This window comes from Haliotis cracherodii, unplaced genomic scaffold (genome assembly GCF_022045235.1).
Source record: "Haliotis cracherodii isolate W230 unplaced genomic scaffold, xgHalCrac1.p SCAF_16, whole genome shotgun sequence".
Classification (NCBI taxonomy): domain Eukaryota; kingdom Metazoa; phylum Mollusca; class Gastropoda; order Lepetellida; family Haliotidae; genus Haliotis; species Haliotis cracherodii.
In genome coordinates this window covers 7,776,544-7,803,034 of record NW_027266271.1, presented here as the reverse complement: position 1 = coordinate 7,803,034, position 26,491 = coordinate 7,776,544, and the positions used below count along the sequence as shown (strand labels likewise).

At 36.7% G+C, this 26,491-nt stretch overlaps 1 protein-coding gene across 9 annotated transcripts in view; it reads right to left on the bottom strand.

Annotated features, from left to right (window-relative positions):
• Nucleotides 1–26,491, bottom strand: part of LOC139463782 (dual specificity calcium/calmodulin-dependent 3',5'-cyclic nucleotide phosphodiesterase 1A-like) — a 497,801-nt gene that overhangs the window by 134,406 nt on the left and 336,904 nt on the right. The gene's annotated exons all lie outside the window — the stretch shown is intronic.

Here is a 26,491-nt window from a genome sequence, read left to right as displayed (position 1 = left end):
GTCATACACTGTGATGTGAAAATCAAATTAATTGAATATCTTTTATCTTGAAAATGCTGCTTTCCATTCAACTCATTCCAGTTACACACTCATGTTCAATTAAAGCTTCCATCGATACAGATTTTTAAACCTAATGAAGATATTTACAAATCAAATATTTTCTGCGTTATTGTATTTTTGAAATCTCTGAACTTCTATCTATATTCACACTAAAAATCAATTTTTATTTGGCAAAGGGGCCTAAATGCTATTATTTAGAGGTCAGCAACACATACAATGATCAAGCTTGGACCAAACTCACAAGGACTCAATATTGTGAGCAATGGTAAATGCTGTCTTGGTACCAGAACAGCAAGTTCACAATTAACAGAAACCATCCAATCACCATCCACAAACCTGGCATAATAACCATCCAATCACCACCCACAAACCTGGCATAATAACCAACCAATCACCACCCCCACACATTAGAATAACCATCCAGTCACCACCCATACAAACCTGTCATAATAAGTATCCAATCACAACCCACAGCCCACAAACCTTGCATAAATGTCCTGGAACCCCTGCTGGTGGCTTGAGAAGGCGTTTACACGATCTCCAATTACTTTGTATGCAAATCAAATATAGTTATGTGCAACGGCCTTCTGAAATGTAACATTTGCTTAACTGTATGCCATTAGTCTAGGTAATAGATTACAAATGGCCCCATACCCCGATTAGCTCAAACAGTTAAACTATTCAATTATATTATCCATCAACAACTGTTACTACTTACAAATCTTCCAAGACATAAATGTTTCAATTCTTTTTTCATCAATCAGTCAAGACAGAACTCCACCTGTTTACTGCATCTATGCAACTTCTGTGGCATATCCAAGCTCATCATAATCTGGAAGCAACAAGCTCCTGCCAATTTTCTTGCATAACTGTTCATCAACATTAGTGAGCTGCCTTTCAACTTAAATGTCAGAATATTGATAATGTCAGGAAAAGGCTATAAAAAAACTAAACACACCTTCTTCGTGCGACCACCAAGTGATTTTACTCCTAAACCCCAAAGGAAAATTGCCTTACAAATATAGCACCATGATCACAATCTTGCTGGTGCCTTTGGCTCTGAACAAAATCAAGGACAAAAGGTCAAATATTGAACTGGAACCAGCACTGATTGCATCCTATTGGGTGATCAGTTCATGAGAATCAAGATAACCTGTAACCTTGGCCCCAAATTTGGCTAATTAGCATCAGACTTCAAGTTTCACATATGAACACAATTACAAAAACAGGAAGTTGCAAGTTTTGTCATGCACAATCTGACAATCTGATATGGATTCTGCAGCAGCACAGCTCTACTGTAACTGCTGCTTTGGTGCAAGTATTTCATATTTTCTTCAACAGACACAATGTGTGCTGCTGGAACACACTGTTCATATCAAATAGGTACATAAGTAGAATCTTAAGAATATCTGCTGGTATGATTTTGCTATCACTGTGCAACTGTTTTTATCAGGAGTCCTTAAACAATATTGTAGTAAATCTCACACAAATTATGAATCACCGTAGCTAAGAATCATGGACTGAGTGTCACATTGTCAGAGATACAGTGTCATATGTCAAAACATATCCCCATCTTACAACCAGGTTGTGTATTGCTTACAGCAAAGTGAGTGAGAGGAGAATAATCTTTAAGCTATGACATCACTGCATTGTAACCTTTTGCATGTCATCATAGCACGGTGAGTGTGTGAATGTTAATGTATGTTAGAAATGCACAGAAAATGGCACAAATAGAAAGTATGTTTTGCTTTTAGATGAACCTTCTCTAGATCAGTGGTAAAAATAATTTATATATTTTGATGAGGAGATAAGGAAACGGATGATATGCTATCACTAAATACTCACACATCTTCTTTGTTTTGATTCTAAAACTTGATAAACTTTCACCCCACATTTGCTTATTTGTATGGTTTGTTGATATCGGTAATGTCTAACTTTTAACCCCTGCATGACAAATTGAATCTCTCTCACATTTAAGTGATGAACTGGAATATTTGTCAAACAAGTTCTCATTAAAATGTGAGATTTGTGGATATCTTGGAATGATTTCAGCTGTAAGTGCACTTCCTGCTTGAGTGAAATACACATTTCAGTTAGTGATTGTCAGCAAGAAGGATATCAATCAGATATTGTTTACATGTACGATGCAAGTTTTCTGGCAAGATCTCATCAAAGATAGGTCTAACTTCAAAACAGGAGCATTATCTGTTGATTTGATGAAGTTTGGTAGTCATGGAAATTCTCTTCAATATTTAAAGTTAGCCGCTAAAGAGAAGCTGTCCAAAATTATGTTTTTAATAAGACCTTTCAAAGAGCATTTGTCACAATATTTTTTTGTCTTCTTTAATGTTGAGGGTATGGTATCCCAGTGTTGTTCATGATGCCAATATTTTGTCAATGGTGTCCCAGGATTTTGTCTAAAGTGCCCCAGTGTTTTGTCCATGATGTCTTAATGTTTCATTAGAGCATCAAACACTGCAGACCTTGAAATGAGACCTACAAAATCTCTGCATACATGTATATACATGTATATACACGATCAAAGCACAAATGCACTGGCATTCCATAAAACCTAGCTATCTGACAGCTCAAACAGAAAATTGGACATTGAATATATGCAGGCATGCACTTTATAACAGATATCATGCTGACTTAGAATGAAAGCCAGCTATCAGATGGTTCCAGAAGATAGCCAGACAATGAATATGTCAGTATCATACAACATTCTAACATGTCTGGGCCCATGAGATATAGGACACAGATTTACTACAGTAATCTGAAAGAATTGGCAATTGTTGTTTCCAACAAACCTGAATCTGCTTGTTGAAGATATCAGTCAAACAAGTCAGAGATTAGTAATGCCATGAGTCAGTCAGACTGATGACTGGACCTCCACTGGAGTTGATTACAGAATATGTAACATGTTAAAAACCCAACTGAGATTCTTGTATACTAATTCACTGATGCAAGAAATGTACAAGTCAAGTGTTCACAAATGCTGATTTATGTGGACAGCTCTACTCAACCATGAAGATCCAACAATTGGCTTGCTAGGATTACCCCCAGTGCATTGCTGCTGAAGGGTCAAGTCATGATTTAACTACCAACATAGGTATTGACTTACTTAGACTCACTATCAACTAACGATTAACATGGATTCAGATTATCTCTTTTCATAGGCTAATATTTGCCTCAGATAAGTGGGCCATCCCCATGGTATCTAATCTACTAAAGCTGCATTTTCTTTGCATTGTGAAAACACTGGACAGTTCTTATATTCCGGTAAATCAAAATAACCTTTGACCCTTTTGAAGTGTTGGAACAATGTCTGTTTGAAATGAAGGCCTCAGGTTCTAATCTGTGCATTATCCATGTTAGATGTTTAAAAGAGCTAGCTAACATATGATCTTTTTTACATATCTTACATATCTTACCCACTTCCTCACTAAATGTTAACCCAAGGACTATATGACACACCAAAAGAAATACTGCTGCTTATACAAAGAAATCACTGCCAATTGTGAGATAGCTGTCATTGGAGAAAATGACACACATTTAATATATTTCTGTCCCTGGTGAATTAGTTTAGTATCCACATTATTAACGGTTACGGATTTTGCTTGACATATTTTCAATCATATATTCCCTTTAGTCTGATAATCTTGATTGCAGAAAACTAAACACTCTCCCCATTTTAGCAAAATCTGAAACAATCATGAGAATATATTCCAGTTAAATCTAGGTTAACACATCTTGGTTAAATCTATGAGAACAGATTGTGGTTAAATATACGTGAACATATTTAGGTTAAATCTACATGAAAACATATTGGTTAAATCTACGTGAACACATTCTGGTTAAATCTATGTAAACAGATCTTGGTTAAATCTACGTGAACACATTTTGGTTAAATCTACGTGAACACATCTTGGTAAAATCTACACGAACATACTCTGGTTAAATCTACGTGAACACATTCTGGTTAAATCTATGTAAACAGATCTTGGTTAAATCTACGTGAACACATTCTGGTTAAATCTATGTAAACAGATCTTGGTTAAATCTACGTGAACACATTTTGGTTAAATCTACGTGAACACATCTTGGTAAAATCTACACGAACATACTCTGGTTAAATCTACGTGAACACATTCTGGTTAAATCTATGTAAACAGATCTTGGTTAAATCTACGTGAACACATTTTGGTTAAATCTATGTGAACACATCTTGGTAAAATCTACATGAACATACTCTGGTTAAATCAACATGAACACATTCTGGTTAAATCAACATAAACACATTCTGGTTAAACCTATGTGAACACATTCTGGTTAAATGTACGTTAAGTCATTTTGGTTAAATCTACATCAACACATCTTGGTTAAATCTACGTGAACACATTCTGGTTAAATCTATGTGAACACATCTTGGTAAAATCTACATGAACATACTCTGGTTAAATCAACATGAACACATTCTGGTTAAATCAACATAAACACATTCTGGTTAAACCTATGTGAACACATTCTGGTTAAATGTACGTTAAGTCATTTTGGTTAAATCTACATCAACACATCTTGGTTAAATCTACGTGAACACATTCTGGTTCAGTCCAGCTTTTGGTTAAATTTTGGTGAACGCTCGCGGGTCAGATACTGTATCCATTCCAACTAACCACATCTCAGAGTGTAGTGGGATTTTGACATGTGACTTGGCAGAAGCCATGTTTTTTGGCCAGATTTCTTCAAACTGCCATGATTAGGTGTCTCAGAGGAGCTTAAAATTTGATGGTACTTTATCTTTTCTATTTTCAAGCTTATTTTAGCCCCAGTTATCGCCTGTGATGTGCAGCCAAAGACAAGGCTGATACACTTTCATAACACTTCTTTTTGTTGAACTTTTCAGATCAATTTCAGATATGTACTCATAGATTCCACACGCAGAAAATTTTGAATTCAGAAACATTCTCACATTTATTTTCCCTGGTGTAAAATACAATATTGAGAAGAAACTGTGTTTTGGATGTGTAATTAACAATCAAAATTTAGGATATATGTATATAAACATCAAAGTTACCATCTGCTTTTCAATACATGTAATGAACTTCAAAACTGCTTTAACTCAAAGATTACTCAAGAATGTACAGCACACACATACATATATAATGACAATGGCATATCCAGTCCAAAAATGAAATTATTTTGATAGTTCGGGAAATATCTGACCAGGCAAAATAATTAACTTTTAAAATAATACATTAAAAGCAGGAATCCGGGAATGGGTCTGTGCGCCGGACTTGTCCGATTGTGACTGCAAAATAGTTCAAACCAGACATTTTAAAATTCAGTCAACAGCAATCACCACAGGCTCACTGACCAACACCCTGATAGATCTAATACATACAATTTCAACCATTGTATATTGATCGAGTGATGTAGGCTATAAAACAAATCGTAGATCTATCCCTTCAGCGAATTCAGGTGAACGAAAATGTATAACAAACTTGGTCGATAAAAATATGAAATTTTATATAAAACTTCGCTAGATATGATGATTTACCATTTTAATTGTATTTCCTGCTCTCCAAGGCATTGTTTTATATGCAGAGGTTACCGTGTGTATTTTTCTCGTAAACTAAGCCATAAAGCAATCAGCTGTGCACACATTCTCACAACCAATCTACCAATGATTCAGTCAGTACCCAATGATACAACTTCAAAGAATTTTGATGCAATGGTTGGAACAAACTGTATCTGAAATTATTATTTTATCAGGAAGAATCTATTCCCAAATTGTGTTATTTTAGTTGTGGCTTTTACTATATACAGTTATAATTATAAGACCCATAAGAGTAACACTTTGGTACAGTCGATTGCTATTGCAGGATATTTTTGTGTATGGACCAATTTGACACCGTAGGGACTTCCTGCGCTACATGTATTTCGATCACGAAAACGTAATGTTGACATATAATAGTCACATTGCCACAAATATGACTTTTAACAAGTCAAAGTATGGCAACTAAAGTTCGTTTCAAGGCGTCAAAAGTAGTAATCTGACCGTGGTTGCTACCAGTAACGATGAGTTGTGCGATCTACCGATCACTCCACACATGATTTCGCCACAATTAATGTAAACAATATGGAATGAAATTTTGAATAAAATTAATAAAATATATTACAAACATAAGTCCAGATATACAATGAACACGATTTTATAACCAGATAGCATAATAATGGGATTGCATATTTCAGTTTGGATTTGTTGACTGGTATTACTGGTGTTATTATCAGCTGATCGTGTCAGTGTAAACCTTAGAGTTTATTAAAAATGTAAGTGCGGAATAGCGAGGAAACACTATATATGTTATTAAAGTGACACCTGAGTTTATTCTTTTTGTTCATACATCCAGCACCTCAGATGTGAGGTGGGTGTGACCAAAATGCAAATGTTCGATTGGCAAAAAAATATTTCTGGATCTCTGATTAAAAGTATATGTCATCCAGTGGTATGGATTTTGGACAGTTTCTGATATTTCTAGATTTGAATAATTTTGGCATCAGCTTGTAAGAAGTTATCATTGAAAATGTTCTGTTGATGGAATAACTGTAGTTTACTTGAGGCATTTTTGGAAAGTTTGGATAATTATCCACTGGATAATTCCAGCAACAATTCTAAGAGCAACTGAAGATAAACAAACTTTAATTTTGTGGCATGCTGTTTCATGCAGATCCTAATACTACTGTTTCAGTTCTATTGCTGTGGGTGACACAGGTGGTCCTGTCATCATAGATGCCACAATTTACTGTGCATAGTTGCATCTCTCAGGGATGTCAGAAGCCTTTGTTCAGTGTTCCAAATCCCTGACTGAATTGCCCTGATAATATTTTTGTAGGTTTGTCTGCACCATACCATAGTTACAACATGGGAAACATCTAATGCCTGCAATACTTTGGGCGTCCCTCCTATGTCAAGCTGACACAGTGATATAACTGAAATACTATTCAAAGAGGCATTAAACCAACTCACTCACTATAGAAAGGTGTGTCCACATTTTTGAGGATGAAAGACAAGTCATGTCATAGAAATTTATCATTTAGGTAAAACCAATATTTGGGTGAAACCCATGTTCAGGTGAAACCCATGTTCAGGTGAAACCAATGATCAGGTGAAACCAATGATCAGGTAAAACCAATGATCAGGTGAAACCAATGATCAGGTGAAACCAATGATCAGGTGAAACCAATAGGTATGGTTGTGGAAAGAAAAAAATCATAAATGGTGAATCATGATTTGAACTAGTAGACCTGGCAGCTTAATTGAAGTGCCAAATATAGGTCTGTCTGAGTATTTAGTACATTCAGTACCAACAAAATTACAGAAAGCAACTCGCATTAAAATTAACTACTTACATGATCTATAAATTAAGGAAAAAACAATTACGGTGAAGAAATAGTGGATTTCACATTAATGTCTGCCAGAGTGAACCAGTTGTGGAGTAATCAGTTTTTCATGTATCATATGGACCAGACCTGCTGCAGGAGATGAACTAATCCTGACACATCTTGTCACGTCTCTGCTTACCTTCATAGGGATTATCTTAAGCCTTTAGCCATGGGTCTCTCTGATCACCATAACAGATTAGACATATATACTCCTGAACATTTAAGTCTCAAATATACCTAAGAAATAGCAGTGTTGAGAAAACAGTCATGGAGGTTGTTTTACCAAACTTTTATGTGAATTGAGAATTTTTGGAGAATTTGTTTTCCTATTTTCTCTGTGTAGTCAAATTACTTTGATGGCAATTTTCTCTTAGAATTATTATTTGGAACCTCATAGAAAGATCAAGAAAACAAAGAAATTAACTTGTTGTTAATAGTAATAGGAAAGAAGTACTTGGTTAGAACTAGACGTTTGCTTCGTGACAGCTGTAACTTAAACTGGATATACATCTATTCCACTGTGATGAAACATAGAAGCTAACAGACTTCAGGACATGTAGTTCCTTAGTGTGTAGAATACAACAAAAAACATAAAACACTTGCTCACTCATCATTATGTCAACTCAGACATTCATTCAACAACTCATCAACTCAGCTACTCAACCAGCAACTCAACAGTTCAACCCAAACACTCAATCATTAACTCAACAACTCAACAAGTCACCTTACCAAGCATCAATCCACACAATCAACATCTCAACTTCTCAATACTGAATAACCCATCAGCCATCAACTCATCAACTGACACAGAATAACTCATCAGGAACTCAGTCAATTCACTCACCTAATCCGTCATGCCTAAGAAAACTGACAATTCTGAAACTAACCCTTTCTATTGCTGCATCCCACTATCTGCCATAATAAATAGATATTATCCTCAAATAAGTACAACAGTGTGTTTATTTATTAAACAACTAATGTAAGTATTTGTTTAACCTTAACCAACATCATATAACAAACACCCAACCATTTGACGCCCTGCGTGTCATTTGAAAGTATTACCAGCTGTGGATATGAAATGTACAAGTTGTGGAACATGCTTCAGGCTCCCTCTCCAGGACAAACGGCTTCACAGCACCCTGCCCCTATACACGTGCTACCCATTTCTTCCAATATGCTGCATATAATACTTCCCATACTTATTTAATGTACATAATGAGAGGCAAATGGCAAGACCACGTCAGTGGGAGTTAGACTGTTTTCCTCCTGGTTGTACACACACTTGGGAGTACCCCCCACCCCCTCCCTCATGATGAAGCCCTAATTGTATGTCCTTCAGGATATACAATCCTGATCCCCATTCCACAAAGCGATTGTAGCCAATGACAGTTGTAAGTCTATGTTAAAGTATGGAGTTACGACAACCTCAGCGCTACGATAGCTTTGTATAACAGACCCCTGAACTTACATGTTTGTGAAAGGTGTGAGGGAAGGAGTGTGCAAGAGACAGAGTGAAGAGAAGGTGTGAGGAAGGGAAGGAGAGCGGGAAGGGGTGAGAAAGGAAATGTGAGGGAAGGAGTCAAGTCAAAGATGAAGGAAAGCAGGAAGGGGTGAGAACTTAGGAAATGAGGGAAGGAGTCAAGTCAAGGATGAAGGAAAGCAGGAAGGGGTGAGAACTTAGGGAATGAGGGAAGGAGTCAAGTCAAGGATGAAGGAAAGCAGGAAGGGGTGAGAACTTAGGGAATGAGGGAAGGAGTCAAGTCAAGGATGAAGGAAAGCAGGAAGGGGTGAGAACTTAGGGAATGAGGGAAGGAGTCAAGTCAAGGATGAAGGAAAGCAGGAAGGGGTGAGAACTTAGGGAATGAGGGAAGGAGTCAAGTCAAGGATGAAGGAAAGCAGGAAGGGGTGAGAACTTAGGGAATGAGGGAAGCTGTCAAGTCAAGGATGAAGCAAAGCAGGCAAATGAATGGATAATAAGTGAAGGGAGGTTTGAGTTAGGGCAGTAAAGAAGGAGGTAAGGAAGGAGAAAGAGAAGGTATTAACGGGCGAGGGAAGGAGAAGGGAATGAATAAGGGAAACAGAAGAAGAAGTGAAGAAGGGAGTGAATGGGCCAAGCTCCTTCCCAGCGAATGACATCTTCATTACACTTTTGGTAACGATGCTGTCGTCAGTGTGGGTGTGGCCATTACAGGAATCTGGAAATTTGCCCTCTAACCTCAAATGTAGTAATGTTTAAACTTTTGGTGATCCATCACAGTTGGGGAGCTTTGACTGGTGGCAGTGATAGTATATAGAGGGAAGAAGGGGAAGAATGGGCAAGGCAAAGCCAGGCTGAGCAGGAGAAATGAGAAGAGTTAGATAAGGAAAAAAGGAAGAATGGGAGAAGGAAGGAAGAAACCAGGAAGTGCAAACTTAACAACAATGTAATTTCCAAGCAACTAGCTTCACCACAGAATATAACAGTCACAGATTCTCTATTCCTCACAGTTATTACCATGCAAATATATTTGGGGTTATTTCAAATTCTACACTGCATGACATTTGAGTACTATAGTAAAAGGGATGCTTGATAAATTAATGTAAATATCAAGATTGACATTACTGGGCCCTGTTCTGACATTCAAATTATGACATCTTATATGAACCTGCATGGTATATTTTGACAATAACAGCTTATTATTATAGGATTTGACATGCTGAAATGAACATATTCTGATAAATGTCAACCCCACACACCTGATCAATGACTCTACTGGATGAAGAACTGGGTCAGTCCACTACTATATTTACAGGAGTTTGGGGCAATCATGGATTGTATAAACAGGTCCCACATCTAGTTTCAAATCTACCAATACCTGAGTTGCTTTCATAGCTATCCTTTCCACCAGAACACAGTGTAATACAGACCAAACATCTGTTGAAGTTGTCTTCATATGAATAACTGTGTTGCCATGGAATCATTATTAATGAAGGGACATAGTGGATGCTGCTGGACAAACCTTTGATTGGCTGATGACCACAGTCCACAGTCTTTCCTTAATAATGTTAACATCAGTTACCATCACACAGATGGTATGCTGTGACCAATGACCACAGCTGTTTATTACACAGATGGTGTGCTGTAACCAATGACCACAGTTGTTTATTACACAGATGGTGTGCTGTAACCAACGACCACAGTTGTTTATTACACAGATGGTGTGCTGTAACCAATGACCACAGCTGTTTATTACACAGATGGTGTGCTGTAACCAATGACCACAGTTGTTTATTACACAGATGGTGTGCTGTAACCAATGACCACAGTTGTTTATAACACAGATGGTGTGCTGTAACCAATGACCACAGTTGTATATTACACAGATGCTGTGCTGTAACCAATGACCACAGTTGTTTATTACACAGATGGTGTGCTGATGACCACTGCTGTTCATAACAGATGATGCAACACCAGCTATTCCCTCATTACAAGTAGCTTGGGATAGCCACAGAAATCTGTTACTCATTGTTAGAAAAAATTGACAGATGTAAAAATCATTTAGAAATTATTGAGGAATCCTATCTGCCTCCCACACACCCTAACAACCCCATCATTCATCATGTGATTAGTGGCAATCATCTCAGTAATACCAGCCTTTGGCACTTGTGCACTTGATGTCAAGCGAGGGATGCTGGCAAAACATGGCTCAATCCACTACACATCCTTGAAATATACATCAGTCTTATAGCACCACAATGTGACCTTTCTTTCACAATGACACCAATGATATCAACACAACCACAATCCCCGACAATATCAGGGTCAATACAACTACCACCATCAACATTACCACCAATACAATGGCAATGACCACAACTAAAACCAAGCATGTAGAAAGACAACTGATTCTAACACTAATCCCACCGCAAAAGCCGACACATGTTTGGGTGTCAATGATCAGACTATCTGCAGTTGGTACGTCCCATGAAGAAGCACTAAATATTGACTGCCCGATGTTCCCATTGAACGCTGATCTACTACATGAGTAACTTTATGCAAAATGTTGCTGATTAACACATATAAACTATACTGTTTATACACATCAAGAGCTTTAAAGGCAATGTTTGGAAGCATTTCTAAGTCACAACTCATTTTCTGGTACTGTCGGTTCTCCAAACATTTGAAGCCCTTCATGGTATGTGTCTTTATACTCTCATACGTGGTACTCAACCAGTGCTGGTCATAAGGGGCAGTTAAATTTGTTTGTTTGTTGTTTAATGCGACACTCAGCAGTTTTCCAGATGGCTGTCTGTAAATAATCGAGTCTGGACCAGATAATACAGTGACTGACATCACAGGCATCAATCCATGCATATGGGATACGATGACATACTTCAACGAAGTCAGTAAGGCTAAGCACCCGATCCTATTCACTGACTTGGTTATTTGTGTGTTATCCTACCTTGACACTGTGGACACATTGCTCTCAATATCAAATCACTGGTTTGTCGGGACCAGATTAAGCTATTTACAGACAACACCATATAGCTTGAGTACAGCTTTAAATATCAAAATACAAACAAAAACTAGCCTATACATGGTCAACTTTCTGCTCAATAAATTACTTATCAAGCCGATTTAGGGGGGGGGGAGGGGGGGGGGGGGAGGGGGTTGGCGGGGGGGGACTGTTGTAACTGCTGATGATGGATACCAGAGCAATAGTGTAGAATCTTCCAATAATTGGCCTCCTGTCTAGCATTTCAGCACACAATGGTGTGGGGATACAGTGGTCCTGATCTGCTGACCGTTGGTCACTGAAGCTCCCCTTCAACATGTATACATCTTTTGTGACGGGTTATTGATACTGGTGAGATCCTGGCAGACCATGTTGTCAGATTGTACTGTGTACAGATTGGCATTTCTATAGGACCAATTTATGGCTGCTACAATTTTGAATACATGGAGCAATGAGGTTTGCTGTTGTCACGATCATGAACACAATCTAAAAGACACTTCCTTCAATGTCCCCTCAGCCTTGTATATCTGTAGGTGTATTAAAAGGATAAGGTTGGACATGCTGTGTACAATGAATGGGGAATATCTGCTTTTAACTTAATCAAGCCAGATAATGAAAAAAGGCAAGGCTTGATAGCCAAAGAAGCAAACGAAAAACAATTACTGGTAGAGGAGAAAAATGTTGTGTGTAATAAAATATTTCCATGTGATTTAAATAAAAAATTGTACAATAAATATGTATCCAGCAAGTTTTTATACAATCTACATACCTTAAGAATAAAGTATGGTAGGGTCTCATATGAGAACCCTGTTGCAATCTTTAGATTTAGTGGTGACTTGGGTTATAGTTACCTCTTTTAGATTATTTCCCCAAGAAATCCAATGTAATCCAAAGTAAATCCATATTTTTGTTGAGATTTGTCTCACATTGAGAACAGGTGCGGAATCATGTGACAAAGTACAAGTCTCGAGAGTTCGGTATTTACATCAAACATTCCACCTGATACATTTGTGTAGTACCTGTGCCCACTCGTGAATTATAAGTTACTGTTTCCCCTGAAATAATGAAAATATCCACCAAAGCTCCAATCCTGTTTTCAGTAGTTTAAAGCCTCCACAAAGACAATCCTGTTATCAGTAGTTTAAGGATCCAAAGAGACAATCCTGTTATCAGTAGTTTAAAGCCTCCACAAAGACAATACTGTTATCAGTAGTTTAAAGCCTCCACAAAGACAATCCTGTTATCAGTAGTTTAAGGCTCCACAAAAACAATCCTGTAATCAGTAGTTTAAGGCTCCACAAAGACAATGCTGTTACCAGTAGTTTAAGGCTCCACAGAGACAATCCTGTTATCAGTAGTTTAAAAGCTCCACAAAGACAATCCTGTTATTCGTAGTTTTAAGGCTCTACAAAGACAATCCTGTTATTAGTAGTTTAAAAGCTCCACAAAGACAATCCTGTTGTTAGTAGTTGAAAGGCTCCACAAAGACAATCCTGTTATTAGTAGTTTTAAGGCCCTACAAAGACAATCCTGTTATTAGTAGTTTAAAAGCTCCACAAAGACAATCCTGTTATCAGTACTTTAAAGCCTCCACAAAGACAAACTTATTATCAGTACTTTAAAGGCTTCACAAACACAATCCTGTTGTTAGTGGTTTTAAGGCTTCACAAAGACAATCCTGTTATTAGTAGTTTAAAGGCTTCACATAGACAATCCTGGAATCAGTATATCGTTTAAAGGCTCCTCAAGATCCTTTCAGCAATATGTACGCAATTTTTCAAAAACAAACATCTTAAATGTTTTTTTAATTCTGGTCTAGAAACATGCCAAGGTATTATAGTTGTATTTGACCTTTTTTTTCATGGGAACATTTTGGTTTGAAATTTGAACATTCTTCACACCAAAATGAATATTGGCTGTAGAATTTCAAGAATCCAATTCTGATTTTTTTAGTTTGAGTTCAGATATTAACCAAACCCTCTTTGTTGCATTTACGTATTATAATAGTTCTTTCATATGTTACTTTTCTATGATATTGTTTATCAAGAGCATATGCAATGACTTCTTGTATCAATTACCACATGAAACACCACCTTACTAAACTCAATACCTCATAACAATCTGTGCTTCGTGGAGTCAGCTAGCAGAAATCAAGCAATGAAATACATAAATAATGATCACCAGCCTGAAATATACATTAATCTGCAGGGTCAGATTACAAGCCATGGATCTCTAAGAGGGCACCACAGAAGAGTCATACAATTTGGTATGTAAATAATGGTATCAGTGTATTCCATTTCATTATGAGGGCAAAACAAATGATCAATATGTTGATTAAAAACTTGCCCATAACTGTGAGTGAACCCAGACCCTGGACCCAGTTGGAGAAATGTGACTTGGAGCAAATGCTTGCGCATTCCTGGGAGGTTGTGGGTAAATAATTTATTACAAGAGTCTAGACCATTGTCTAACCCTCAGCAATACTTTAAATGTTTCTTGAAATATTTATGAGTTTGTTGACATGACAAGTTGAAAAAATATATAATGTCTATGAAATTGTTTTCAAATGAAGCTTGCATGAGTGACATACCATGTACTTCCATGGTGCATGTAATTAACCCACTGTGAACGGTATTTTTAAATAGTATTCTGTCTTTAAGTAGTGAAGAGCCAAAATTGGTTTTAAATTTCTTCCCACAGAAAGGATTTGCTTTGTTAAGGCATGTTATTTTTTTTACCAAAAAATTGGAACAAGACCTTTTTCAAACTTTGTCCAAAATCATATGTCTTTTAAAAAACAACATCGTATTAGAGGTTTTTAATATAAAAACATTGTGTTGTCAATGTATCCAATAAACTAAAAGAGAAGAAGAACTAATTATTACACTACATTTTATGTGTCAAGCATATTCAAGAATGCCTCTTACAGGCACTACTCTCCCTCTGAGAACCTAACTGCACTACATTCCTAGTTGCTTCTGCCCCACACATTTCACTACCTGAATAGTTTTCTCCTTTCTGTGAGATATGGAACATTTCGACACTAAGCCAGGAAGCTATCTGATGCCATCATTTATGGCTGTGACCGCTGGTCAGGCTGGCACCACCAGACTATTTATGGAGGTCAGGCCGATGCATTATTTACCAAGAAGGTGTCATTTGGTACATTTCAGAATAGTCAAATTTGGGGTCTGATATCAAATTATTTATTAATGATGATACATTTAATATCCTATATTTGATGCTACCCAGTTTACTCATCTCTACAGTATGAATCAGGCCAGCTGTCTCTTACATGAGCCATTGTGCGTACATTCAGGTGAAGAAGTTGTGCTTACATTCAGGTGAAGAGGATGTGCTTACATTCAGGTGAAGAGGATGTGCTTACATTCAGGTGAAGAGGATGTGCTTACATTCAGGTGAAGAGGATATGCTGACAGTCAGGTGAAGAAGATGTGCTTACATTCAGGTGAAGACTGACTGACTGACTGACTGAGTATGGTTTCACGCCGCTTTTAGCAATATTCCAGCAATATCACAGCGGGGGACACCAGAAATGGGCTTCACACATTGTACCCATGTCGGGAGTAAGGTGAAGAGGATGTGCTTACATTGAGGTGAAGAGGATATGCTGACAATCAGGTGAAGAGGATGTGCTTACATTGAGGTGAAGAGGATGTGCTTACATTGAGGTGAAGAGGATACGCTGACAATCAGGTGAAGAAAATGTGCTTACATTGAGGTGAAGAGGATATGCTGACAATCAGGTGAAGAAAATGTGCTTACATTCAGGTGAAGAGGATGTGCTTACATTCAGGTGAAGAGGATGTGCTGGCATGTGAAGAGGATGTGCTTACCATATTTTTCTTGAGTATAGTGCGCACTTTTTAAAAAAAAAACCAGTTGTGTAGAAGGGGGTGCGCATTATACTCGTCATAATGAGTTTTGATGTGTTTTTTCAAATCAAAGCAAAGACATTACCGCAAGCACGTAACACTGGAAACACCGTACTGAAGCACGCAAATTAATCATGTAATTCCACTGTCTGGTTATAAAAAGTGTTCATTGTATATCTGGACTTACATTGTGTTTGTAACTTATTTCATTAATTTTATTCAATATTCCTTTTAATATTGTTTTAATTAATTTTGGCGAAATCGTGTGTGTAGCTATCGGAAGATCGCACAACTCACCATTATGAACAGCAAACATGATCACATTACCACTACTGAGGTCTTGAAACAAACTTTTAGTTGGCAGAGAATGGATACATATAGCATAAATGCCATACTTTGACTTGTTAAAAGTCAGAGTTGTTGTAGTTTGATGATCCTATGTCAACACGTACTTCTTGCGATCATGTGCACGGGAGCCTCGACGATGACTGGTCAAATTGTTCCATGTGAAAAAAGAAATAACCGGCAATAGCGAACAGCTGCACAGAAGTGCTATGCTTAGGGTTATAATTGTTTTAAATACGAGTATATTTAGTAAAAGCTGCAACTAAAATAACAAGATATTGGAATATATTATTCCTGATAAAAAAATAGTTTCAGATACAATTTTCCCGATCCTTTCATCAAAATCCTTTAAAGTTATATCATTGGGTAAGTTTTAACCGAACCACCGGTAGATTCTAAGAAAACGTGTGTACAGCTGATTGCTGTTTCCGGCCTAGTTTACGGGAGAATACACAAGGTAATATTAATCCCTGCATGTAAAACAATGCCTAGCTAAACAAAAAATACAATTTAAACGGTAAATCAACATGTCTGGTGATTTTTTTATCTCACATTTCAATTTTGTACTGACCAAGTTTCTTATCACCCGTTCGTTTACCAGAATTCGCTGAAGGGGTACGGTGTAATTTTGTTCTGCTCATAATATTAAAAAAATAATTCCAAACTAAAGAATCTGCTAGAGGGGAGTGCGCATTATACTTGGGTGTGCACTATATTCAAGGAAATATGGTACATTCAGGTGAAGAGGATGTGCTGACAGTTAGGTAAACAGGACATTCTGACAGGTGAAGAGGACATGCTAACAGCTAGGTAAAGAAGATGTACTTCGAGCTAGGTAAAGTGGATGTGCTTACAGATAGGTAAAGAGAAAGCCTATAAACAAACTTCATACAGCTTTACAATGTATGAACAGTCGAGATCATGCAGTCAAACCGCTGAGATCACACAGTCAAAGCTATGAGATCATTCAGACTAAAGCTAGGGGATCATACAGTCAGACCTCGAAAAGACTTCAGTCAAACTATACCAGATCAAGCCTATGCCACGTTTGAAATTATAAAACATTCCAAAAGATCTACATTCTGCAAAGACTATTTAAGAACTGAGTCAGGAAGATAAAACTATAGAAAGTAACTGAAATAATGCATGTTTTGAGTATTTTAAGCTTTATATTTCATAAAACAGAATGGAAAAATACTTGTTCCTATTTCTGATGCACAATAATTCTGTTCATCTAATCTTGAAATGATGAATTGCTGAAGCCTTGTTTATTCTGAATTACATCTGTTTCAAACAAGACTGTCAAAATTTGGTTTGGTGCCCAAAATGAGTCATCATCAAAATACAAAATTTGTCATAAATGATATAAGAACAAAATAAAATTATTCCATTCGTAACATTTGAAATAGACATTGTGTTTTCATTTCTATTTTTCATTTCCAAACACACACCTGCAATAAGTTGCAATCAAACAAATAGGTGACAAAGCCATGGATAAACCCCACTGTATTGGAGAATACAATGAACACATTTTACCTGTATTCTACATTCACGATCATTTAGATTCCCATGGGTAATGTCAATTTCATTTAGATTCCAATGACTGATGTCAATATCACAATATAGTGTCACCAACAGCTGTTCGTTTCAATTGAATATGCCATGCTTATTTCATTCCCATAAAATAGGTCTGCATAAGTACCATATAACCCTTGTTATCAGGAAACACGGACACATTTTCTTCGTAAATATGGCCTTAATATTGACTTAACTTCAATCCTGACAACTTTTACAAAATACGAGGACACATTGCAGAACATTCATACCCAATAGTATACAAATACAGTGATTTATCTTCATGTACAGGTGATAAGCCAAGCAATACATATCAGACCTAGATATCAATGTTGGCCAAGTATGATATATGATATACAGAAGCAGTGGCTATCTACAACATGTACTCAAAGAAGTGTCCGTTACCAAACATTTTTTAATGCTTTCACAAAGTTAATCATGAACCTCATAAATTTCATTAGGTGTATTTAGTTCTTGAATACTTCCTGTGTTTGTTTGTCTGTTCTTGAATAAGTGATTGCCTAAATCCAATTAGGTTTCCATTTTAAGCCATGATAAGACACATGGAAAATAACGCACATCTGCAACTCTCCATGCACACCCACATATATTCATACATATCGACTGCATCCTTTAGTATATTAAAGTAAATAATGAGAGGAGTCTTTTCTGATTTTAGGGTTTATTTTTGTCTTGTGTATTTCGTAGGTAGGTCAAAATAATTTATTAAATAGTAGGTACTATCTATCATTTTATTTGAATATGACGTTGTTGGTAAATTTAGCAGAGGAAAATAAATGCTGAATGTGCGAAACTGTGCAGGATGTTTACCTGTTATACAGTAACATTTATGTGTATTTATTTCTTTGAGAAAAATGTTTGCAGTTACCTGAGACTATGTATAATGTATGTTATTAAAGACCTAAGAGTTACACTTTGTTTGCAGTTAGAATCAAATAATGTTGTAGTTGTATCTTATAATTTCCTAATCTATCAAAGATAGAGCAGTGCGGCAAATAAAATTAACCAGTTATATTTTCTCACTACTCTCCAGGCTTCAGTTTATTCAAACCATAAAAAGTAAGTGCTGCCTTATAATGTCTTTATAAGGAAGTTATAATAATAAGTTATAAGCTGTAAAGTCTTAAATGCTTCAGCCGTGTTTACAGGAAAAGTATTGAGATGAATATCAAACTAGAATACTACTTGCCACAACATAGGATATATTTCAAATGCTGATTACAAATAATAAATATTTGAAATATGGCAGCAAGATAATCACAGAGCCATATTATATTTCATGACAACAGATCAACAATTTATATCAATAACAAACGACATATATTCAAATTTAGAAATGTTACAAAAAATGAATTCTTAAACATTGCCGAAACATATTTTGTTATTTTCAACAGCTATGAATTATGAGAATGGCTATTGATGTGGTTTTGCTGCAGCATAAGAAATCCATACAAGTTCTATAAGAATTTATCAGTTGCTGGCACCGTTCTGCATAGCAAACACATGAGCTTTATATTGCAACATCCACGAAAATCTGTCATTGACATGAGCCTAACTGAGCTTGACGACTTAATTGTCTCATTATTGAGGTGTATCAAACAAATTCAGCACATGCACAATGACGGCACTGTTAGACCTACTTCCAGCACCGCTAGAATGTATTAATACTCCTGGTTTTGTGACAAGATTTAATACGCTTGTCACATTGAACTAGCCATAGTATAGAGAAACAGGTTAATGCGTTTATTTCACAGCTGTGTGATATATACATGAGTTTGACCCTAAAAGAGAAGTTGCGCCCACCTATGCATGAAAATTGATTTCACAAATATTTCCAAGCAGTTGGTGTGAGCTTTGCGCTGACTGATTTCCCTTTGTGCAACGACATTGTGTTTTTCATGTGTATGTCTTTCTTTGGAGGATATTGGCAATAGGATATACATTTCTCAAGCATATTTTGTCTCTATTCCAGAACAGGCTCCAGGTCTTGTGACGTGAAGTGGATTCCGGTGACGTCAAACGTGTTGCATTTTGACAAAATAACACCCCATAAGTCATTCCATGAACCAAACACAGACAGGGAAACTGGCAAGTTACTTACTTATGGTGGTACAAGTCTCACAGTGAACACTATCAGCTGCCGAGGGAAATGGTTTATTTAAATATTGACTGTAGCAGAACAATAAAGTACAACTGTTTCGTTACATTGTATATGATGTTCCTATAAACAATAAAAATATAATTTCTACCTGAGTGAGTGAGTGAGTGTTTCAGTTATATCATGGCATGTCAGCTCAATGTGGAAGGATAGGCTCAAGTGAACTTGTCTTGGAAAACATATAAATAAAGTAACATGCAGTTAGCATGCATGTGTCAACTGAAGATGAAATTTGACAAAATATGTATTTCATTCGAATAAAATGCTTCAGCATAGCCCCTATTTATTCCCCCTTTTACCATGAATCTATCAATAAACATGAACCTTATCATAAATTTACATGAACAGACAGAGAAGAATACAGAATGTGAATGAAGCATAAAAATGATGCTATCAATCAAGCATTGTTAATTTTCATCGCTAAAAACCACAAGGAATTCAGTAAAAAAATGGATCTACTTCATATCTCATCCTGGGGTATAAAGCTGTCAACATTAGTTTGAACATTCTGTATTATTGACAGAAATACACATGTGTCCATGTACACCATCTGGAGGTATTGATTGAAGTCCTTTTTCTTTCAGTGGGCTTTATGCGACTAAAGCTATGTGGTCAATTTTTCGTGTCCCTGAAATGCACTTCGCTTCTCATGGATTGCATCTTGCCCTAAATATATATAACATGTTGCCGCAATATACATCTGAGCTGAAATGGACACCATCCCTTAAGTATTCAGGGCACCTTGCTGAAAACAGCTAGTGTGACACATATACTGTTTTCCTGTTTTCAATATACATGAAACTGATGTGTTTCAACATCAGTAACTATTCGGGTTGAAATTCATGCAACAATATTATCTTTATAAACACAATTCAAGGCCATTCTCTCTCCTACACAAAACTGTCCATCAGTACTCAATGTTCAATGACAACAGTGTAATGGAGGTAAATATAAGGTGAGATTAGCCTGGCTATGTGAGCTTCTGTATCGATAAGAATTGGTCGGTGAGCCAACCTAAGTTAGTTATGTGTTAATTACAGCACCGACATGATTATCAAGCAACGCATCAAGCTATTAGCCATGGGGCCAGTGAAGCAGAAAAAGTCATTATGATGCCGAGTCATTACGATAATTGTGATGTGCAGACCGTTGCAACCTCAAGTGTACATTTCAACATGACACAATATCACACACCGTCTCTTGTCAGTCAGAGCATTTCAAACGATTTTAATCTTGAAAGATGTGAAATATACACCTCCTTGTCAATCATGTTTCTATTTTGGTTTGTTCCCAAACATTTTGAAGTACCTTAACAACATGCCGGTCATCTATATTACTATCATGACTGGGTGCTCACATTGTACATTCATTCCAAACACAACAAACAATTTAAAAATTGATGTTATATGCATGTGTATTTTACCTGGAATAATACTGGCAGTAAAAACATGGTCAAAATAACAACTGTAATAACAACTTCAATCAATAAGTGACTGAGTGAGTGAGTGAGAGAGTGAGTATGGTTTTATGCCGGTTTTAGTAATATTCCAGCAATATCACGGCGGGGGACACCAGAAATGGGCTTCACACATTGTACCCATATTGGGAATCTAACCTGGGTCTTCGGCGTGACGAGCAAACGCTTTAACCACTAGGCTACCCAACTGCCCTCTTCAATCAATGAATAATGGATACTTGAAAATGACACAAACTGACTATGTATGGTTGCATTCTGAAAAAACATCAGAAGCCATGCTACTTGCATGAAATCAAACATCATATATAAAGCAGGTTACTACTGGGAGCAGAAAGTAACATAATATATCAAGTTACTTAGGGTGCGAGGTATTAATACCAATGTATCTGTAAATTGAAGTGCATTCTTTCCATCATTCTAAGCATCACAATATTGTTTTTAATGCTCAGTATTTTGAAGGATTTCAAATAGTTATTTTTATCATGTGTTATGTTACACTCTGCTAAGTACCTGAAGCGTGCTTCCGGAACGTACATACGTGTGTATTTATTGAAGGAATAAACATTATGTGTTACCAGCATGTTGTTTTGTTCCATTTATGAACTTCAATTCATACATTCAAATTGCTTCTGAATTCCAAATTTAGAATTACACAATATATCGGGATATGTATCGCTATACGGGCTTGTGCATCGTACAATATTGTGATATGCTTTATCCTTCAATTCCCATCCCTACAAGTTACTGAAGTGTGAGTTTCTTGACTAATACACATTTACCTGATATTTGAAATATTTAACATGTTGCCATTATTCCCCATTTCTTGAATATGAAATATATGACACACAGCTAAATACTGTATTCGACCCATAAAATGCCCAGGGCGCTTAAAAAAAAAGACAGAAAGGGTGGGCGCTTATTGGGGACAATTCAGGTCAAATTGGCGTAAATTCATCAGTAAGCCTTACCGTATTTTCTTGAGAATAGTGCGCACTTTCTTTCCCCAAAACACAGCTGTGTAGAAGGGGGTGCGCATTATACACGAATTAATGAGTTTTGATGTTTTTTACCCCATGGAAAGACATTACTGTGAGCACGTAACACCGGAAATACCATGTCAACAAATCCATACTGAAGTTCGCAAATTATTCATGTAATTACACTGTCTGGCTATAAAAATTGTTCTTTGTATATCTGGACTTTTGTTTGTAACTTATTTCATTAATTTTATTCAAAATTCCTTTTAATATTGTTTTAATTTATTTCGGCGAAATCGTGTGTGAAGCGATCGGAAGATCGCACAACTCACCGTTATTAACAGCAACCACGGTCAGATTACCGCTATTGACGCCTTGAAATGAACTTAAGTTGACAGAGAATGGATACATATATCATAAATGCCATACTTTGAATCGTTAAAAGTCATATTTGTATTTGTTGGACGATTCTATGTCAACACGTAATTCTCGTGATCACGTGCTCACGTGCACGGGAGCCTTCACGGTGACTGGTCAGACTGGTTCCATGTAAAAAATAATACCCGGCAATAGCGATCAGCTGCTTTACTTAGGGTTATTATTATTTTAAATAGGTTTAGTAAAAGCTGCATCTAAATTAACAAGATATTGGAATATATTATTCCTGATAAAAAAATAGTTTCAGATACAACTTTTGCCGATCCTTGCATTTAAAATCCTGTAAAGTTATATCATTGGGTGTGTCTTGACCGACTCACCGGTAGATTCCAAGAAAACATGTGTACATCTGATTGCTGTGCCCGGCTTAGTTTACGAGAAAATGCACTAGGTAATCTTAATCCCTGGATATAAAACGATGCCTAGCTGAACAAAAAATACAATTTAAACGGTAAATCAACATGTCTGGTGATTTTTTTATCTCAAATTTCGAATTTGTATACTGACGAAGTTTCTCATCACCTGTTCGTTTGCCGGACTTCGCCGAAGGGGTACAGTGTAATTTTTTTCTGCGCATAATATTCAAAGTCACAAATATCTAAAATAAACAGAATACAGTCATGCCCCGCTTATACGGACTTCAAATATCCGGAAACTACGGTTCCCGGACGATATTCATTTAATTTTCGGAACCGGGAAGGGGGGGGGTGTCTCTAAATAATCGTGTCTGGACCAGATATACCAGTGACTGACATTATGAACAACGTTGAATCGTCGGGCAACAAAAACATGCAATCATCCTTGTCACTGAGCCTGCCCCCCCAATTTATATAGTCACCTCTTGCATCCAGCATAAGTTGCTGGGGACAAATTCTAACCCAGAATCCACACACGAATCTTTGTTCACATATTGATTTATGATTTGATGTGATGTAAATACACTGTTGTCCATTCAACACAGAACAATCACCAAAGGACATTCAAAATCAATTGATAATTTCTGAAAAGTGACTATTCCAATAAACAATAAAGACGATTAACTTTGCTGACTGCATCAGGTGACTTTGTTACAGCTATTTATTTCTTACGGTCAACATTGGAGTTGATTGTGTTTACATAATAGCGGGTATTATACCTGCAGAAGACTACTGCTAGAATGGCCTCATTGAGAACATTTCATTAGTAGAGCAGGCATTCATTGTTCATTCAACACTGCTCACTCTCATCAGCACTCAGCACTAACACCAACACCCAATAATTATAGACTCCCTTTCTCACTCCTTATGTCATATAAATTGCATGTTCAGGTCACTTATATATTTGTCACCTGAATTGTGATTGTATGTTGCAGTCACTCTTTAATAAGCATTATGATAGGAGTGAGATGATTGGTTCTACAATCTATCCATAACTGGTTATCGGATTGATAAATATAACAAGCTGTTCTAGCAAATCTGATATTTGATAATGAGGTTCCCACAATGTATGTGTGACACCAAATTGAAAACCTTTGTTTCCAAGAAGGTAAGGGAGTGGGTGACACCAATTTGAAAACCTTGGTTTCCAGGAAGGTAAGGGAGTGTGTGACACCAAATTTGAAAACCTTGGTTTCCAGGAAGGAAAGGGAGTGTGTGACACCAATTTGAAAACCTTGGTTTCCAGGAAGGTAAGGGAGTGGGTGACACCAAATTGAAAACCTTTGTTTCCAGGAAGGTAAGGGAGTGGGTGACACAACATTGAAAACCTTTGTTTCCAGGAAGGTAAGGGAGCATGTGACACCAAATTGAAAACCTTTGTTTCCAAGAAGGTAAGGGAGTGTGTGACACCAAATTGAAAACCTTGGTTTCCAGGAAGGTAAGGGAGTGTGTGACACCAAATTGAAAACCTTGGTTTCCATGAAGGTAAGGGAGTGGGTGACACCAAATTGAAAACCTTTGTTTCCAAGAACGTAAGGGAGTGGGCGACACAACATCAAAAACATTGGTTTCCAGGATAGTGAGGGAATGTGTGACGCAACATTGAAAACCTTTGTTTCCAGGATAGTAAGGGAATGTGTGATGCAACATTGAAAACCTTTGTTTCCAGGATAGTAAGGGAATGTGTGACGCAACACTGAAAACCTTTGTTTCCAGGATAGTAAGGGAACGTGTGACGCAACATTGAAAACCTTTGTTTCCAGGATAGTAAGGGAATGTGTGACGCAACATTGAAAACCTTTGTTTCCAGGATAGTAAGGGAATGTGTGACACAACATTGAAAACCTTTGTTTCCAGGATAGTAAGGGAATGTGTGACGCAACATTGAAAACCTTTGTTTCCAGGATGGTAAGGGAATGTGTGACGCAACATTGAAAACCTTTGTTTCCAGGATAGTAAGGGAACGTGTGACACAACATTGAAAACCTTTGTTTCCAGGATAGTAAGGGAACGTGTGACACAACATTGAAAACCTTTGTTTCCAGGATGGTAAGGGAACGTGTGACACAACATTGAAAACCTTTGTTTCCAGGATAGTAAGGGAACGTGTGACACAACATTGAAAACCTTTGTTTCCAGGATGGTAAGGGAGTGTCTGACACAACATTGAAAACCTTTTTTTTCCAGAATGGTAAGGGATAGATGACACAACATTGATAACTTTGCTTCCAGGAAGGGAATGTGTGACACAACATTGAAAGAATTTGTTTCCAGGATGGTAACGGAATGCATGACACAACATTAAAAATTAGTAAATAGGACAAATAGGGATAATAGTACTATATTCCAAAGCAATAAGGTAAATTGCAACACTGGAAGTGCTTTAACAATATAAGATCCTACTGTGTTAGAAATGATACATATTCATGGTCCAGATGATGTGATAAGTTACTATTTTGCTTCAATATTGCTTCTATATCCCATTTTATCAATCATATTCTACATCTAATGATGTCAGTCATAGTCCATATCCCATCTGGTCAATAATAGTCTATATCCCATCTGGTCAATCATGGTCTATATACCTTCTCTGTCACAAATAGTCTATAGTCATATTAATCTTCCACAGTGTTAAATGTACTCAGCCGTGTCAACCATACCATGTCTAATTTTCAGTCATATAAAGTACAACTCAAGTGTGTTATGAAATGTATACCATCTTGTCAATCTTATATACATATTGTCAATTAAGTAATGAACTGTATCACATATTGTCAATCAAGTATGATACAAAATATAACCTATCCTACCTGCCATACAGGTAAATCCAGTTTGATAAAACATGCATCCCACCCTCTCAATCCTACAGACATAATCCAGTATTATGTTACACACATCCCACCCTGTTAATGACCTACATTCCATGCTAAAATTAATACCCCCATCAGCAGTCATACAAAGATGTAATGATACGCATAATAAAGTAAGCATCAAGATTGTCTTATTTAGTTATATGCAACAGAAACCACTTATAATTATATTCCTCATATATACAATACTTTAAACCCTCATATTTTCAACTTTTTGTAATACTTATTTACAACTAATATACATAATGCATACAATATCAACACTGTTCAAACTGAAATGTATAACCAATTCAGTCTCGAAAAACAGTGTCTTTTT